Below are 18,489 nucleotides of genomic sequence, written 5' to 3'. Positions count from 1 at the left end.
GTCTAAACATTGCCTTATTATACCTAACAGTAGTCTTATCTCTTTAAAATGTGATGTTGACTTGTGTTAAAATTGTTTAATTATATTAAACAGTAGTGTTATCATGTCAAAAATGTCGTTTTGGCTTTTATGAAATGTGTCATATTGTGTCAACTAGTTGCGCTATTTGGTCAAATTGTGGAGCTGTTTTTTTTCTTCAAAAGACTGTCTGATCATTTGAAACAGTAGTGTTCTGTGTAAAAGCACAGCTTAATTTTACTAAACTGCCATGTTATTTTGTCAAAATACGGTGTTTAAATGTGTAAACATTGTCTTATTTTGTCAAACAACTGTGCTAATTTGCTAACGTACACTACTGAATTGTCTTTTTATATCAAATATTCGAATTATCTTGACGAAATGGGGTGTTGACTGGGCTAAATCATGCCTTATTATGATAAACTGTAAGCTATTTTGTCAAAAAGCAGTTTTGACTGGTTAAAACTCAGTTTTATATGGTCAAAAAATTGCGGTATATTGTCTAAATGTGGTAATGACTTGTCTAAACTCTTTCTTATAATGTAAAACAGAAGTGTTGTCGAAAATTGATGTTTTCTGGCAAAACACAGAAACAGTCTTATTATGTCTAATAATTGTGTTAATTTCTTCAAATTTAGTTCTGTCTTAAGAAACCGCTGTCTGATTTTGCTAAACTGTCCAGTTATCTTTTTTGTTCTATCTTTTATCGCTCCGCGCGGGCTCTGGTCACGTGATACTAAATTTTGACAACATCGCATCTGGACAGGATAACACGATTATCTGACATAATGAGACGGCATTTAAACATGTTAACGTCATAGACTGGCAAGTCAACGCCACTGTATTATATAATGATACTGTGTTTCAACAAGTAAACACCACATTTGAAAAGGAAACAAGATACTTCGCCATAAACGGACGATGTTAAGTAAAAACAACACCGAACCTTCACAAAATAAAATGACACTTTGACAAAAAGATAGTAATTTTAGACAAGTCATCACCACGTTTCGACAAAATGATATGACTATTTGACATAATAAGACTAAGATAGACAAGTTGAATCTTCATTTGAACATAAAAGCATGACAGTTTGACAAATCAAAATATCGTTTTAACAGTTCATAACCATAATTTGTAAAGATACCACCATTATTCACATAATAAGACGGTGTTTAGGCCGGTTAACATAAAGTTTGGAAGAAATAGCATGGCGATCTGAGAAAATAAGGCAGTGTTTAGACATGTCAATACCATCTTTCGACAAGTCAACAATACTGTTTGACATAATAAAATTACTTTTACACAAACAAACAAAATTTATTGCCAAGTCAACATTAGTATTTGACATAATAAGTATATTTTAGACAGGATAACAACAGTTTTAGACAAGACAGCATGATTGTTTGGCATAAAAAGACAGAATAACACCACCTCATACAAAGCAACAAAATAGTTTGACAAAACAGGACAGCACTCAGCCAGGTCAATATTACGGTTGAACAAGATATCACTACTAGCCGACAAAATAAGACATGAGTTTGACAAGTTGACACCAAGGTCCGACAAGATAACACTACCGTTTCACATAATAAGAAAATTTCTAGACAAATTACCACCACAGTTGGACAAGACATCATGTTATTTTGACATAAAAGACATTCTTTAAGCAAGATAACATCGAATTTGAACAGAATCACATGGCAGTCTGACAAAATGTGACGGTGTTAAGACAAGTCAATATCACATTTGGACAAGACAAAACGACAGTATAACATAAAACAGCAGTATCATAACATACCAGGATCACATTTGGACAAGATGACACCAACTTCCGACAAGATAACACTACTGTTTCACATGATGAGACAATTTCAAGACAATTCAACACCACATTTAAACAAGTATTTGTTCAGAAATAATGAAATCTTAATTCGAATAGATAACGTGCATGTTAGACATATTAAGACTTCCATTCGGCATGTTAACACCGGATTTGAACATGATAACATGAAGTTTTGAAATAATAAGACAGTGTTTAGACAAGTCAGCACTACGTTTTGACAAGATAAAAATATTTGACCTAATTAGACTTCGTTAAGACAGGTTCCCATAAAATGTTGGCAAGCCAACACTTCTATTATACATAATAAGACGCTTTTAGGGAAAAATAAAACGAAATTTAACAACATGAGGCAGCAATGGCGTTCCATAGTTATTGGTCGTATAAGATTTTATGGATTTTTGCGCAGCCAAGATCTATTTCAAATCTTATACATGTACAGTACAGAATTTATTGCACGCGTGCTCGCAATAAATTCCAAAAAACTTGATAGATCTATATGACCAATAACTAAATTTATACGTGTTTCAAAAGCCCTCAGAGTTAGATTTTTTACATGCTTGACACAAATTTATACAAATAGATCTACATAAATATTAAAGGATTCTTATTTCAAAAATATTGACGTTTACAAGTATCATAATATAAGAACAACAACAACAAATTTATATGTTTTCAACATTAAAAGAATAGATTTCCTTATTATATCTTTTATAAGATGTGGTTAGAATTTACCATAGTTTTGACATGATATTTAATAAAACCAAAGATCTCTCTGTTATTTTTGCATGAAGAAAAGGACAAAAGGTTGGATTCAGAAAACATGTCTAGAAAATTTTGCCTTCTAATGTTACGAATTGGGTATTTTATAGGTTCAATAAAAGTCTACATGTATAAATCTGCAATTCTGAAAAAGAAAAGTTTATTATCCGGATTTTGAAACATTTTAAAGATCCTGTTACACAATTTGTATGGTTTTATATCATAAATATAATGCTCAAATTAAGATTTATCAATATTGTCAGTTCCAAAACGCATTATCTATATATTACGGTGTTCCGTTTATTTATTCTGTGCCCGCGATGCACGATGGTACGATGGTGAAAACGCGATGGAACGATGGTACGATGGTGAAAACACGATGGTACGATGGTGAAATCACGATGGTACGATGGTGAAATCACGATGGTACGATGGTGAAATCGCGATGGTACGATGGTGAAAGTGCAATGGTACGATGGTGAAAACGCGATGGCACGATTGTGAAAACACGATGGCGCGATGGTGCGATGGTACGATGGTGAAAACGCGATGGTACGATGGTGAAATCATCGCGTTTTCACCATCGTACCATCGTGTTTTCACCATCGTACCATCGTGCCATCGCGTTTTCTGTATTCTGCACCCGCGATGGCACGATGGTACGATGGTGAAAACGCGATGGTACGATGGTGAAATCATCGCGTTTTCACCATCGTACCACCGTGTTTTCACCATCGTACCATCGTGCCATCGCGTTTTCTGTATTCTGTACCCGCGATGCACGATGGTACGATGGTGAAAACGCGATGGTATGATGGTGAAATCACGATGGTACGATGTTGAAATCGCGATGGTACGATGGTGAAAGTGCGATGGTACGATGGCGAAAACGCGATGGCACGATGGTGAAAACACGATGGCGCGATGGTGCGATGGTACGATGGTGAAAACGCGATGGTACGATGGTGAAATCACGATGGTACGATGGTGAAAACGCGATGTAACATCGAGTTTTCACCATCGTACTATCGCGCCATCGCGATTTCACCATCGTACCATCGTGATTTCACCATCGTACCATCGTGTTTTCACCATCGTACCATCGTGCCATCGTGTTTTCACCATCGTACCATCGTGCATCGCGGGTACAGAATAAATAAATGTCACGATTGTCCAAACGTGTCCAAACGGAACACCGTAATATATACAGATATTACCGAATTTAACATTTCATGCATAAATAAAGGGATGTAATTAGAAATTTATTTTCTATAAAGTCTATGTCAATTTTTTTTTCATTAAGAAATGAATGCATACAATGAAATGATTACATATATAATGTGCACAAATATTTGCAGTACATATTTTACATATTCTTCGATATTTGAAAATTGTTTTATTAGCATAATTATAATTAAGTGTGGTAACAACCTCCACTTCTCACTTCCCCTCGGAGCGTGCACGTCGCTGAGAAGGCACAGGGCATCGGCCTATTGTCACAGGTTACTGTACATTTAGGTTCTCATTGACCGCCTTACAGTGACCTACTTTTCGGCTCAAAATTCATATCTTTGGCTAATACTCCGTGGAAATTGCATGGGGGTTAATTATCACCATTTTGTGCTTCAAAATAAACTCTTTAAGGACATGACTGGTGACATGTCCGGGGTCCGTACTCGACAGCGCAAGCTGCATTTTGTGCCCGAAAGGGCGGATGGACCCTCATTAAGCTTTAACTACATACATACATGGTAACAACCTCAACTATAACATACAGGATCTTTAAGTTGTAAAGCTAGAAAACTGCAAACATTTATTAATAAAAGATTTTTCAAGACAACATAATAAACATTTATGAACATATTCTGATTTGACAAAGAGAAGGAAACAAAGCAAAAATTGGAGAAATAAAACTTTGCCCCTAGTGGAACTTGAACCTACACCCTCTGAAAATTCTGTTCGCTTACGTCAGCTAGGCATTTTATACCATAAAAGTGATATCTAGATCTTTTCATTTACAACACAACAACATGATAAAAAATAAATTAAAGTTGTCAGTATTATGACAACTAAAATGAATGCCCCATTGACCGGGAAGACTTTATAACTACTGACATTTGAACTGTTACTGTGAACTTAAGGTGACAACAGACACTTTCCGTGGTACTCACATATATGTCATTTAAACCAAGTTATTTTAGTAATAATTGTTATTTATTTAATCTTTGTGCATTAAATGTCGTTGATCATCATAAAAAATAACATATTTGAAAAAAATGCCTTTGTAAATGATTGATTTTGAATAAAAATCCTAAAATTTTAAAACGTCATATCAAAGTCATTTTTTATTATTTTGTCATCAAACTTTTGGAAAATAACCATACTTATATTATCTGGGGAACCGTGTCTCAAATTTTTTCTATCTTTTCTCAAAAAAATATTACGTAACGTCAAACATTTTATGCGGCTTTTTTCACCATACATATTACGTAATTAAAGATAATTAAGTCGCTGATTAAGCAAACAAAAATCCCTGACACGGTTCCCTCCGTAAATGAATTTCCTTTCATGTGCTTTAAACCGCATGTTAATTGCTTGATTATTAAAAAAGTCATGCCGATTCAAAGTTAGTCCGACCCGCATCAAACGAAGTGTCATAAATCGGCTGTTCTCTCTCGGACCCCTACGTTTCACGCTAAATAATTGCATAATACACAAATATCGCACCAGAGAGGGGTCACAAGTTGTGGTAACATACTCTAACAACATTTTATGACCCAGTGACATCTGACCAATTAAAAAGCTGCTGATTAATATCAGTTTATAGCCGAAATTTCTTCAATTCTTAACGTGATTTACGATCCGTCTGGTATCTGTCGCACATGTCACGTGACTATCGGTAAAATTTGAGGCACTCAGGGGGGGGGGGGGAATGGAACGCATTTGCGCACCGCTAGCGGGGTATTAATTAAATTGTTTCCTTTTTGAAGTTTATTATTATTATCATCAGCATTATTATTGTATTATACCAGTGTCACTCTGCCTGTGTATTCGTGTATGAAATTCCGTTAAAATATAAAATAAAATAACAAAAAACTGAGCTTCTGACAGTCTATTAAAGTTCATGGTTAATGTACAAATAAGAACGGGATATTATATAGTTTTTCCACCAAATTGATGATGCTTCACATATTTTAATAGAAATAAAAGGTATTACCCGATCATTATGATCTGGCCTTCTTGACTTCTATTTTGAATATCATCTATGCACGGCATAGAGATCCAGTTTCTACCGGGATAGACAATAAATTTCATACTTTGTCCCAGATTTATTAGTACTGTGTCCGATTTACTGGCGAACAATTTATTTTTACTGAGAATATATTTTAACATCTTTTTTATAGAGAAATAATCATCCTTAGACAATCTAAAATGGTTTAGAAATTTGTCAGGGACACCTTACCACAAGTCATATATAGGCGTTCACATAAAAAATGTTGTCTGTTTTTGTTGTTGTTTTACTTCACATTGTTAGAAAACGAGGTTGAATGTAAAGTAAGCCCTTGAATCTGTACAAAAGTCTATCAACTCAATGTAATATATATCAGATTAACGGGACAGACAAATTATTTTCACACATTATGGATATTTTAGCAACTACATTTTTAATCGACCCCGTGGTCGTGCGATTTGCCGCTATGCTTAATTATTTATGTTCAATACATTATGTTACGTACATTGGCCGACACTTTCTTAATTTATAAAAAAAGCTAAATGTTTAGATATTCATAAAAGATGTACGGTATTTGTACGATACATGAATTTAAACAAATACGAGTAGTATGGACCTGTAATTCACGGATATATGGAACTACCGATTTCCCTCATTGATGCCTCAACAGGGGGCGGAGCGTTATCGATAATCGACAGGTTAGGCGAATAGCAGATACAAATAGTATAGGTACCGTTTTAAAACGTTTAAAAACACATTTTTTGGACTAACTGCTTCCAAAATTAAATCACGAATGTGTTCAGAAAAGGTTGATAAATCTTCTTAGCAAAAAATCTCATTTTAGGTATTTTCAGTGATAATTGACTCCGTTGTCACCTTAAACTTCAAGCTCGGGGGTCTATGTTCTGCGCAAGACACACCATCTTATTATTATTGAATATTATATAGATCAATATATAGCATTCTTTATTTCATTATAACTTGTTCATTTCTAATAAATTCGTCAGTTTACGAGCCGCTGTCTCTGGACGTTTGACTTTTTTTTACAAACTTTATATTTGTCACGGTTCAGAACTGTTAACTATTTAGGGGAGAAGATGTGTAAGCGGCTGGATAGCACAGTCGGTAGAGCCGTGGTACGGTATTGCGACTTACCCGGGTTAGAGTTCCGGTCAGACTGCACATTTTTCTTACCCTGTGACATTTGGCGCACAACGTGGCGTGACTGAATATAGCTCAGAGTTTAATTCACATTGCTTTGTCCTCGAATTTCAATATTACAGGGGAGTTATCACGGTTCAGAACTGTTCACTATTTAGGGGAAAAGATGTGTAAGCGGCGGTAGAGCCGCGGTACGGTATTCCGAGGGTCCCGGTTCGAGTCCCGGTCAGGCTGCACATTTTTCTCACCCTGTGACACATAAGAGCACATCAGCCCATCTGATACATTTATCATTTATGTTCAAAAGAATTGATTGCTCTTGGTGACAATAATAGACTTGATGCCAAGAGAATTGTGAAAATAGCGTGAGTCTTTCTACTTTGTTCTTTATACTTTCATAAAAATTTACGTCTGAATCGGCGGTTCCGTTATTTGTGAAAAATTGCCATATGACCATGACAGTGCCGATCTGCCTTCTATAGATGTGTGTGTGTGTGTGCGCCTGCGTGCGTGCGCGCGCGCGCGTGCGTGCGTGTGTTATGTGTTGAAATAGACGGCACCATGTTTTTTCGACTCATTCGAACCGAGCCTGCCAGGATTTCAATTGTGCCTTTTAAGGCGGTTTTGAGTTGTTTTTCTATTTATATATCGCATGTCACATATATGCTTGCTTCTCGACTAACGCACAATACCTTATATACATGTATGTATATGAGTGGTAATATATAGATTATATAAACACTCAATAGCTCCGAAGTCATTATCACTAGACAGATTTGAAATGCAGTACAAGCAAGGGACTTACGGTCATCTATTTCAAGTGAAGTTGTGGGAATTAAGTGACCCATAACGAACAAACAAAATTATGCTTTTAGAACGAGGGAGACAATTTCGTTCAAAATATACTACATAATTATCTCCCTTTTTGCCGGGTGCTTAAGAAACTGACAATAACTTGGGCAACACTGCTCTTAAGGTATTTTTTTTTGACAAACAGCCTGAATATATATTAATATACTTATTCAATCCAACATAAATTTGTGAATAAAAGTCTCAATAATACTCAAAACATTAAAGATCAGTATGTTCAGGAATGAAATGACTTAATATGTAACCAATATATATGTGAGATTTGTAATCAAAATGTTTGTGAATTAGAATATCATTTTTTACTTTGTTGAACTACGCATTAAATACAATATAATACCAACTTGGCCTAGTGTATATAAATTTGTCTCAGTTACGTCCAACCAAAATACGAGTACATTGTAAAAATATCAATCTTTTAGCTGCTTCATAGTAACATATTTGTATTTCGTGTCTACATGTATAGTTTATTTAATTAGAATTTCAGTTATTAATGTAAATTACACTCCAATAATATAGATATAGATATAACATTACAATTATCATAAATATGAATATTTGGCCCAAGGGCTAATTTAAGTGTTTATTATTTGTTTTGTATTAAAAGAAATGCACATGCCTTTATAATAAACTGCTCACTCGCTCACTCGCACCCTCCCTCCCTCCCTCCTCACTCACTCACTCACTCACTCACTCACTCACTCACTCACTCACTCACTCACTCACTCACTCACTCACTCACTCACTCACTCACTCACTCACTCACTCACTCACTCACTCGTTCACTCACTCACTCACTCACTCACTCACTCACTCACTCACTCACTCACTCACTCACTCACCCACTCACTCACTCACTCACTCACTCAATCAATCACTCACTCACTCACTCACTCACCAACTCACTCACTCACTCATTCACTCATTTACTCACTCACTTACTCACTCACTCATTCACTCACTCACTCACTCATTCTTCACTCACTCACTCACTCACTCATTAAACTCACTCAGTAACTCACTCAGTAACTCACTCAGTAACTCACTCAGTAACTCACTCACTCACTCACTCACTCACTCACTCACTTAAGTACAACTGTATGATATAATTAGATGTCATCAAAGCAAGTGTAATATTATCAGACTAGCTGGTGAGAAAAATTATGTATTGAAAATATAATTATGTGATGTTATTCTCCAGGAATTCTTGTTTCTTATCGATCAGTTTAATTCTCACATGGCTGTTTCAGTAACAGGTGTTTACGAATATAGAAAACAAACATCTGCAAGTATATCAATTTTGGCGCGAAATGTTCACCCATTTTAATAAGAACGCGTTATATTTTTTTAGCAGCACAGCTTCAATCGCAACATTTTTATAACGCCCGGCATGTTGATATTTCATAGGTGTTAGAAAAGACGAAAGTGTCTTGAAAATCGGCAAGGAAAAACAAACAGAAAAGTAAGAAAATAAATAAACCATTCACGGAACGCAGCCGGTCCGTCATTTAGCGAGCTGCGAAGTATTGTAGAAAGTCGTGATGTCACGAGAAGTAAATAAGGCCAAGCACATGTTTTAAAAGTGTTTTACATAGCACCTGTTAAATGTTTAAAGATAAACTTCTTGATGATTATATATCTCTAGTTTGTTTTTCATTTGGCATTTGTAGATTCTACTTCAAAATGTTAATTTAATTTCACAAAGCTTATTGCATAATGACACCTGTGTATCCTTAAGTGTGAATTTCTAACAACGATTACAAAATATCAAGTTGATCACCATATTTGAAAAAAATGCAATAACAAAATGCAGCATATGTTACATTTTTATGTTCTTTATTAATAATATCCATCCTTCTACAAAATCTAAAAACATTCACACATAGATATTAATATATAGAATTATTTTAGCCTCATTTCAAAACACGACTGACACGGTCGTGTAACATTGAATTATTTACATTTCGTCTTAATATATTTCAAGCATATAATTATATAAACCGCCATTTTGTGACATTTTAGTATAATCGCTACAGCAGACTAAGAAGTGGTAAATTATGTAAGTACCATTTAATGTAATCAACAACCCAAGTATTTTACGAGTTTTATAAAACGTGACGCAATTTAATGATGATGTCATACTACAAAGCTTCTATTGTACAAAGCATTTCAAAATTTTACTTTTATTTTTTTCCTCTCCTTTTCTATTTTTCTTTATTATCTTTTGATTATTCGATATACTCTTTTACAGTCGTTGTTCTTTTTTTTTCTGGTTGAAATTGGCCTTTAAATAACAATGATTTGCGAACAAACATGGATTTTCCATTGCTATGTCCATATTTCCAAATGCGTTTCGTGCGAACTCGACAAAATTGAGCCACAGGTGCGTGTCACGTGAATGTTAGGGCAAAACATGTCTTCACTTTAGCAGTAATCTTTTAATTTAAATTCTATATGTTCTATTAACCGGATCCTTTGCTCTTTCTTGCCTAATTTATGGATGTTTAATAGGGATAGGCAATCTTTGTTGAAGAACGAATGTGACTGTTACTTGCTTGTTCTAATTGCAATTTGTTGAGACTTGAGAACTTTCCTACTATTGCTTGTAACTTTCGTAAAATGTTCTTCTTCCTTACGCTTTTCAGTATCACCGAGCATAAGAAGTTTTATTTGTTGTTGCCTTATTATCATTTCTTTTTCAAGAATCTAATGGGAATTCATGTATCTAAAAAATAGTCCAAGTTATCACATAAATCCTTTTCATCAAATGGAATGCCATCATAACTATTGCCGGAACACTGTAATCTTTGTAATGATTGATGTGAACGGGTGATAGATATGGCGGACTGTTTATTATCCCATCACAAAAAAACGACAAAGAAAAGATTTGTCTATTACGTGTATTTATTTCTTAAGGTTTGGCGATATTTTTGTCAATGGCTGTTAATCAAGAATATAAGGCATTTTGTTACAAAGTACCATGTGTGTCCCGATATCGGTCACATACGTTATGATAGATTATGCCATAAAGATTATTGAAGTAAGTACAGTAACAATGCTACAAGACACCAATCGCATAAGCTCCGATAACGGTAGCCAATTAATGTTTTTACTTTGTTTCCATGTTCAGAAGCTCTCTAAAAACCAGATCTTTTTCAGCCACCAAACGTTGGAAAAATTCCAGCAAGACGTAATATTGTATCGACTTTTCTGAAAATATATTTATTTAATTATACGACAGCAAAAGAATTCGGTATTCACATATTAGTGGTGGGAGGGAGAGGATTTTGAAATATTGTGTTCTACATAAAGTTTAATAATGTCCCGTACCTTCTTTAACGCTGGCGAAGTTGAAAAGGCCGGGAGCGTGTGTGTGTGTAGTTAATGCTTAATGAGGGTCCATCCGCCCTTTCGGGCACAAAATGCAGCTTGCGCTGTCGAGTACGGACCCCGGGCATGTCACCAGTCATGTCCTTAAAGAGTTAATTTTGAAGCACAAAATGGTGATAATTTACCTCCATGCAATTTCCACGGAGTATTCCAGCCAAAGATAATGAAATTTTGAGCCGAAAAGTAGGTCACTGTACGGGCGTCAATGAGAACCTAAATGTACAGTAACCTGTGACAATAGGAAAGGTGTTTGTAGCCCTGAAAGGGCTGTTGGTGCCAGCTATAGGCCTGCCTTACAAGCCGTCTATCTGTACTAGGGGCTCACGCACCCTAGTACACCATCCTCGTCGTCTCAGCCTACTTTGTATGGCCACTCCCCTCGGCATTAGTCAGGACATCGGCAGCTGGTCCGCAGAAGTGACGAAGTAGGAGTTCCGTAGTTACCGCCCACGGTTGAAGGCAAAATTTAAGTTGTCTACCAGCCAAGTTGAAAATCTTCTGCCGATGCCCTGTGCCTTCTCAGCGACGTGCACGCTCCGAGGGGAAGTGAGAAGAAGGCCGGGAGCGTGGTCTGCAGCTTCTTATATACGCGGCTAAATATAGCTCGCAGAGGGGTTAACTAATTGATGCAGATGTAGTACCGTAGTTTTTGGATAGAATAAATCGTTTAAACTTTTAGCGTTTAAACTGTGCATTCTTCTGCAATAATGTTTTGCAAAGCTCGATAAAATATTACTATAGGTGTTACTGAATCTATCATTTTTTAAATTACTGGATTCTGGAAGAAATTTACCAAGACTTTCTTATTAATCTATGTAGATCTACGTGAACATCATATTTTTTTAAAATATAATATGTATTTAAATGTTAGTTATTCGTCATAATTATGTAACATTTTATGTTATTTATTACGCTCTCGTAAAGGCCATTCAAGATCTTATTTTTATAGAATTTATTGCACACGCGTGCTAGCAATTTAAATTCCATTCTGTAGTGTACATTCCAGTACAGTAAAACATGATATATGACCAATAAAGTTCTAAATTTATACGTGTTTCAGGAATCATCAAAATTAAATTTTATTATATTCTTGACACAAATTTATACAAATAGATCCAATAAATATCAAAGGATTCTTATTTGAAAAAAATAAGCGTTTACAAGTATCATTACATTTGAACAACAACAATAATAACAACAACAACAATATATATGTTTTCAACAATAAAATAATATATTTCCTTATTTTATCTTCAATATCTTACTTTTATAAGATGTGGTTAGAACTAACCATAGTTTTGACATGATAACACATTTGACCAAAGAAACCTATGGTTAATTTAAGCAGGTATCTGTTATTTTTGCATGAAGAAAAGGAAAAAAGTTGGATTCAGAAAACATGTCTAATTTTGCCTTCTAATGTTACGAATCGGGTATTTTTATATTTTCAATAATAGTCTACATAGATTTCTGAAAAGAAGGGAGTTAACCATACGGGTTTTAAAACCCTAACACAATATTATTCTGTTTTATGGTTTTATATCATAAATATGATGCTCAATTTAAGATTTATCAATATTGTAAGTTCCAAAAAGCATTATTTATAAAGATATTACCGAATTTAACATTTTATGTACAAATAAATGGTGTAATTAGAAATTTCTTTTCTATGAAGTCTTAGTCATTTTTTTCAATAAGAAATGAATGCATATATTTTAATGATTACATATAATGTGTACAAATATTTGCATAACATATTTTACATATTCTTCGATGTTTGAAAATTGTTGTATATCTTAAGCATAAAATTATAAACAACTGTGTATACTGTATAATACATAAATAAAATTTCAGTTAAGTGTTGTAACACCTCAATTATAACATATAGAATATTTAAGTAGTTAAGCTAGCCTACCCTATTTTCACTCATTTCACATTTAAAGGTATCTAAATAAAACTGGCTAAAAAATATTTACCTTAATTAACGGATTTTTTATAGAAAACACTAAAAAATAACTCACTGTTACTAAACTCATCTATGCGTACAAAAGAACGACAAATTATTTAAAAAAGGCAAAACTTGGGGATTATATCTTGAGACCCCTAATAAGTGTCAGGAAACTTTTATTTGAACCCGAACATATCCCTATATGAAAATTCTGGGTTCGCTTACATGAAAAGGTATATAACTTCTCAGTTTAGCTTCACGGTCTATCATATATCTTTAATTAGTGAGAATTTTAAACTAGATCTTTACACAAAACAAAAAACTACAACACATGTATAAAAAAATAAATCTAAAAGTTGTCCAATATTAGTTCATGACTAAAATGTAATGCCTCTTACTTTTAATATTGAACCGGGAAGATTTTCTAATCATGACATGTACTGTGACCTTGCACTTGAAGTAGGTGCTATCCTCAGGTTCTGCGACCACAAGACAGTAAAGCATCTTATTGGAATACTTAATAAAAATAGCATTCTTTATTTACATTAAACTTTATTCATTTTCTAATAAATTCGTCCCACTTTACGAAGGGCAGCTTTCACTGGACGTTTTCTTTGGTTAGCAAAAAGTTTAATATGTGCACGGTTCAGAACTGCTCTCCACTCTCTCGCGCACACTCCGCTCACCGAACCAAGGATAGCTTCAGCGGTAGAGCGACGGTATTTCGAGGTCCCGGGATTGAAGTGCCGCGGTCAGGCTGAAAACGATTTTTTCGTCACAACTGGCGCCCAGGTGTTGGGGACGCGTGTATGAGTTCATAGACAGACAAGAAATGAGAGCTCACATTTGCTTTGTCCACGAATTTTAATATTACAGGGGAGTTATCACGGTTCAGAACTGTTCACTATTTAGGGGAAAAGATGTGTAAGCGGCGGTAGAGCCGCGGTACGGTATTCCGAGGGTTTTGGTTCGAGTCCCGGTCAGGCTGCACATTTTTCTCACCCTGTGACACATAAGAGCACATCAACCCATCTGATACATTTATCATTTATGTTCAAAAGAATTGATTGCTCTCTTTGTGACAATAATAGACTCGATGCCAGAGAAGTTGTGAAAATAGCGCGGTCTTTCTACCTTTAGTTTTTTATGCTTCATAAAATTTACGTCATATCGCGTTCCGTTAATTATGTGATTGCCATGATGACATGACAGATGACCGATCTGCCCTTTATCAGTGGTGTGTGTGTGTGTGGTGTGTGCGTGCGTGCGTGCGTGCGTGCGTGCGTACATTCGGCGTGTGTGCGTATGTGTTGAAATAGACGGCAGCATGTTTTTTCGACTCATTCGAACCGGGCCTGCCAGGATTTCAATTTTGCGTTTTAAGGCGGTTTTAAGTTGTTTTTCTATTTCTATATCGCATGTCACATATATGCTTGCTTCTCGACTAACGCATTATACCTAATATGCATGTATGTATATGAGGGGGAAAATATAAAAGATTATAAAAACATTTCAATAGCCCCAAAATTCATTATCACTCGAAAAATTTTGAAATGCAGTACAAGAAAGGGGGACTAACGCTGCTATTTCAAGTGAATTTTGGGGGAAAATTTAAAGTAAACCCAAAAACAACAAAACAAAATTATCTTTTTAAACGAGGGAAACAATTTCTTTAAAAAATATACAAAAAAAATATCCCATAATTTTTTCCCCCTTTTTTCCGGGTGCTTAAAAAAATGACAAAAACCCTTGGGCAACATTTGCTTTTAAGGGTTTTTTTTTTGACAAACAGCCTAATATAAATTTAATAAAACTTTTTAAACCCCAAATTTAAAAAAGGGGGTGAATAAAGGGTCTCAAAAATATCAAAAACTTTAAAGATCCGGTATTGTTCAGAATGAAAGACTTAATATGAAAACCAATATATATTTTGAGTTTTGTAATAAAAAATGTTTGTGAATTGAATATTTTTTTTATTTTTGTTGAACTACCCATTAAATACAATATAAACCAACACCCCCTTTTAGTGAAATAAAAATTGGGTTCTCAGTTATGTCAAACCCAAAAAATACGGGGGTCCCATTGTGAAAAAGTATAAAAATTTTTTTAGTTTGTTTCCCTTTGGTAAACTATTTGGGTATTTTCATTTCTACATGTTTTGTTTATTTAATTGGGGAAGGGGCTGAAATTTAATGTAAATTAACTCCAAGGGGATATAGATATAGATAAAAACTTTAAAATTAATTATCAAAAAATATGAATTTTTGGGCCCACGGGGCAAATTTTAAAGCGTTTATTTTTTGTTTTGTATAAAAAAAAAATGCAAAAGGGCCTTTAAAAAAAAATTTGCTCATTTTGGCTTCCCCTTCCTCCTCCCCCTCCTTCCTCCCCCCGCCGCTCGCTTCACCCCACTCACTCACTCATTTAAACCCCACTATCACTCACTAAACTCACTCCTCACTCACTCACTCCCCTAAATTCCATCCTCACTCACTCCTTCGGGGCACCCCAAAAACACACACACACACACACACGAAAGGGCACCCACTCATACTCACCATTTCACTCCCCTACTATCAAGTAAATTGTTATGATATATTAATTCTTTCCAAAAAAAGTGTTTTTTATTATCAGACACGGTTTGGTGAAAAAAAATTTTTGTATTAAAAATAATGTGATTTTTTTCCTCCAGGATTCACGTTTCTTATCGATTCAATTTAATTCTCACATGGTTTGTTTAGTAACAGGTTTTTACAAATTAAAAACAAACATCGAAAATATGTCAATTTTGGCGCAAAAAATTTCACAAATTTTGACAAAACGCCGAAAATATTTTTTTGCAGCAATTAAATCCAACATTTTTATAACCCCGGCTGTTATTTTTCAAAAGGGTTAGAAAAAGAGAAAGTGTTTGAAAAATCGGAAAGGGAAAAAACAAAAAAAAATAATAAAAATGGGAAAAACCATTCACGGAACGAAAGCCGGTCCGCCTTTGGGTCCCAAAGGCTGCGATGTATTTTTAGAAAATCGTATGTCCCCAATGAAATAAACCCAAGCCCCCCTGTTTAAAAAGTTTTTTACACGTAATAGCCCCCTGTTAATTGTTTAAAGAAAAAATTCTTAAAAGTTTTTATCTCTAGTTTTTTTTTTCTTTTGGCATTTTAAGATTCTATTTTCAAATTTTTAAATTTTAATTTTTCCCCCCAAAGGGCCTTATTGCATAATGAAAAACCGTTATCCTTAAGGTGAATTTCTAAAAACGATTCCCAAAATTTATCAAGTTTGAATCCCCAAATTTTTTAAAAAAGAATGAAAATAACAAAATTGCGGGCAAAATGTTAAAATTTTTTATGTTTTTTTATTAATAAAAACCCATCCTTCAAACAAAATTTTAAAACATTCACAAAAGATTTTAAATTTTATTAAAAATTTTTTTTAGCTTTTTTAAAAACACGGACTGACAGGGTCTTTTTAAAAAATTAAATTTTACTTACATTTCGTCTTAATATATTTCAAGTTTAAAAATAAACCCCCAATTTCAAATTTTTAGTATAATTGGTAAAACCCACGGATCACAGAAAAAAAGGGGTTTGGAAATTTTTTTGGGTATTTTTACTGTATAAGGTTTAAAAGTACCTTTAATGAAATTTAAAACAACCAATAATTTTAAAATAATTAGCGTTTCCCCCAAATAAAATTTTTTAAACGGGAAAAAAAAAAAAAAATTTAATAAATGAGTATACTAAAAAGCCTTCTTTGACAAAGCATTTTTAAAAATTTTTACTTTTTTTTTTTCCCTTTCCCCTTTTTCTTTTTCTTTATTATCTTTTGATTATTCGATAACTTTTTTAAAAGCCCGTTGTTCTTTTTTTTTTTTAAAATTTGGCCCTTTTAAAATAACAATGAATTTTCGAACAAAATCCCTTTTCCATTGCTATGTCCAATTTAATTTTGCGTTTCTGGAACTCGAAAAAATTAAACCCAACACTGTTTTTTGAGCAGGGGGCGTTCACTTGGACTGTTCCTGCCCAAAAAAAATTGGAATTTTAAAAAAGGTTTGTAAAAGGGCCCCTTTTGGTTTTTGCCCATTCATATTGCAATAAGCCCAATTTAAAAATGTTTGGGCCCCACTAGGGAAATAAAAAAATTTTGGGTTTTTTGACGATTTTTTAATTTGAAATATCACCTTTTTTTAAACTGCACGAAAAATAAAAAGTTTTTTAATTTATTATTTCAAAATTTTAGAATACCCTTTTGGAAATTTTTAAAAAAAGGCCCCTTTCGAAGAGACTACGAAGGGTATTTGTTTATAATATTTTTTAAGTTTTGGAAAATGGTTTACAATTTAAATTTTAAAATTTGGGATGGATGGGAAATTTAAAATTTAAAGGATTACAAAAAATTATTGCGAACGAATTTTAATAACGCGACAGTACCCACTTAAAAACCGGAAAAAATGTAAAAATTAAATTGCCTTTTTTTTTTTTTTTGATTGCTTTTACCTGCTTGGGAACATCGGAAGATTTCTTTATAAAAATTCTAAAAGGGGAATTTACGGGGAAATAAACGGGAATTTTTTCCCCAAATTTTAAACCCAAGTGAAAAAACAGTCTTACCTCATCACTGTGTGTTAACTACATTTTTAGTATAAAATTTTTATCTTTTTGACTGGGACTTTTTGACAAAAAAGGCTAAAAATTTCTTTTTAAAATTTAACCCCAGACATTTTTATTAAATAAATGATTAACAGTTTTTAAAATTTTTCAGTCAAGGGTTTTCTTTTTTTTTTTCTTTTTCTTTTTAAAAAAAGGATCCCTGCGTGAAAAAATTTATTTTTGGATGTAGATAAAAACCCGTGACGCCCCCCCTGATCAGAGGGAAAAATACTGAAAACGAGGACTTCAACAAATCGGGTTTTGTTTTTTAAATACGGTATTTCTTTCTTTGTCAGCTTTTTTTGCCCTTCTTGAAACCCAGGCGGGCTTCACCTTGTTTTTAAACTGGTAAGTGAAAAATGACGTTGCGTTTTGTTTTTATGGGGCTTTCCCTTTCGTCGGTACGTACCGGGGGTTCCTATCTTTTTTCCCCGGAAATTGTAAGGGTAAAAAAAATTATTTCTTTTAAAAATCAATTTTACTTTTCCCTTTTAAACTTTTACTTTTTTGAAAATTTTTTTTTAATCTTATCCCCATCGTCATTTCGTACTGTGAAAAAAAAATTTTCAGTTTCCCATGCCCAGGGAAAACAGCTATTGTCTGCCGTAGAGGA

The sequence above is a fragment of the Ruditapes philippinarum genome, unplaced genomic scaffold, assembly GCF_026571515.1.
Source record: "Ruditapes philippinarum isolate M1 unplaced genomic scaffold, ASM2657151v2 ctg471_1_1_1_1, whole genome shotgun sequence".
Classification (NCBI taxonomy): domain Eukaryota; kingdom Metazoa; phylum Mollusca; class Bivalvia; order Venerida; family Veneridae; genus Ruditapes; species Ruditapes philippinarum.
Note: the sequence above shows the minus strand (reverse complement) of the source record.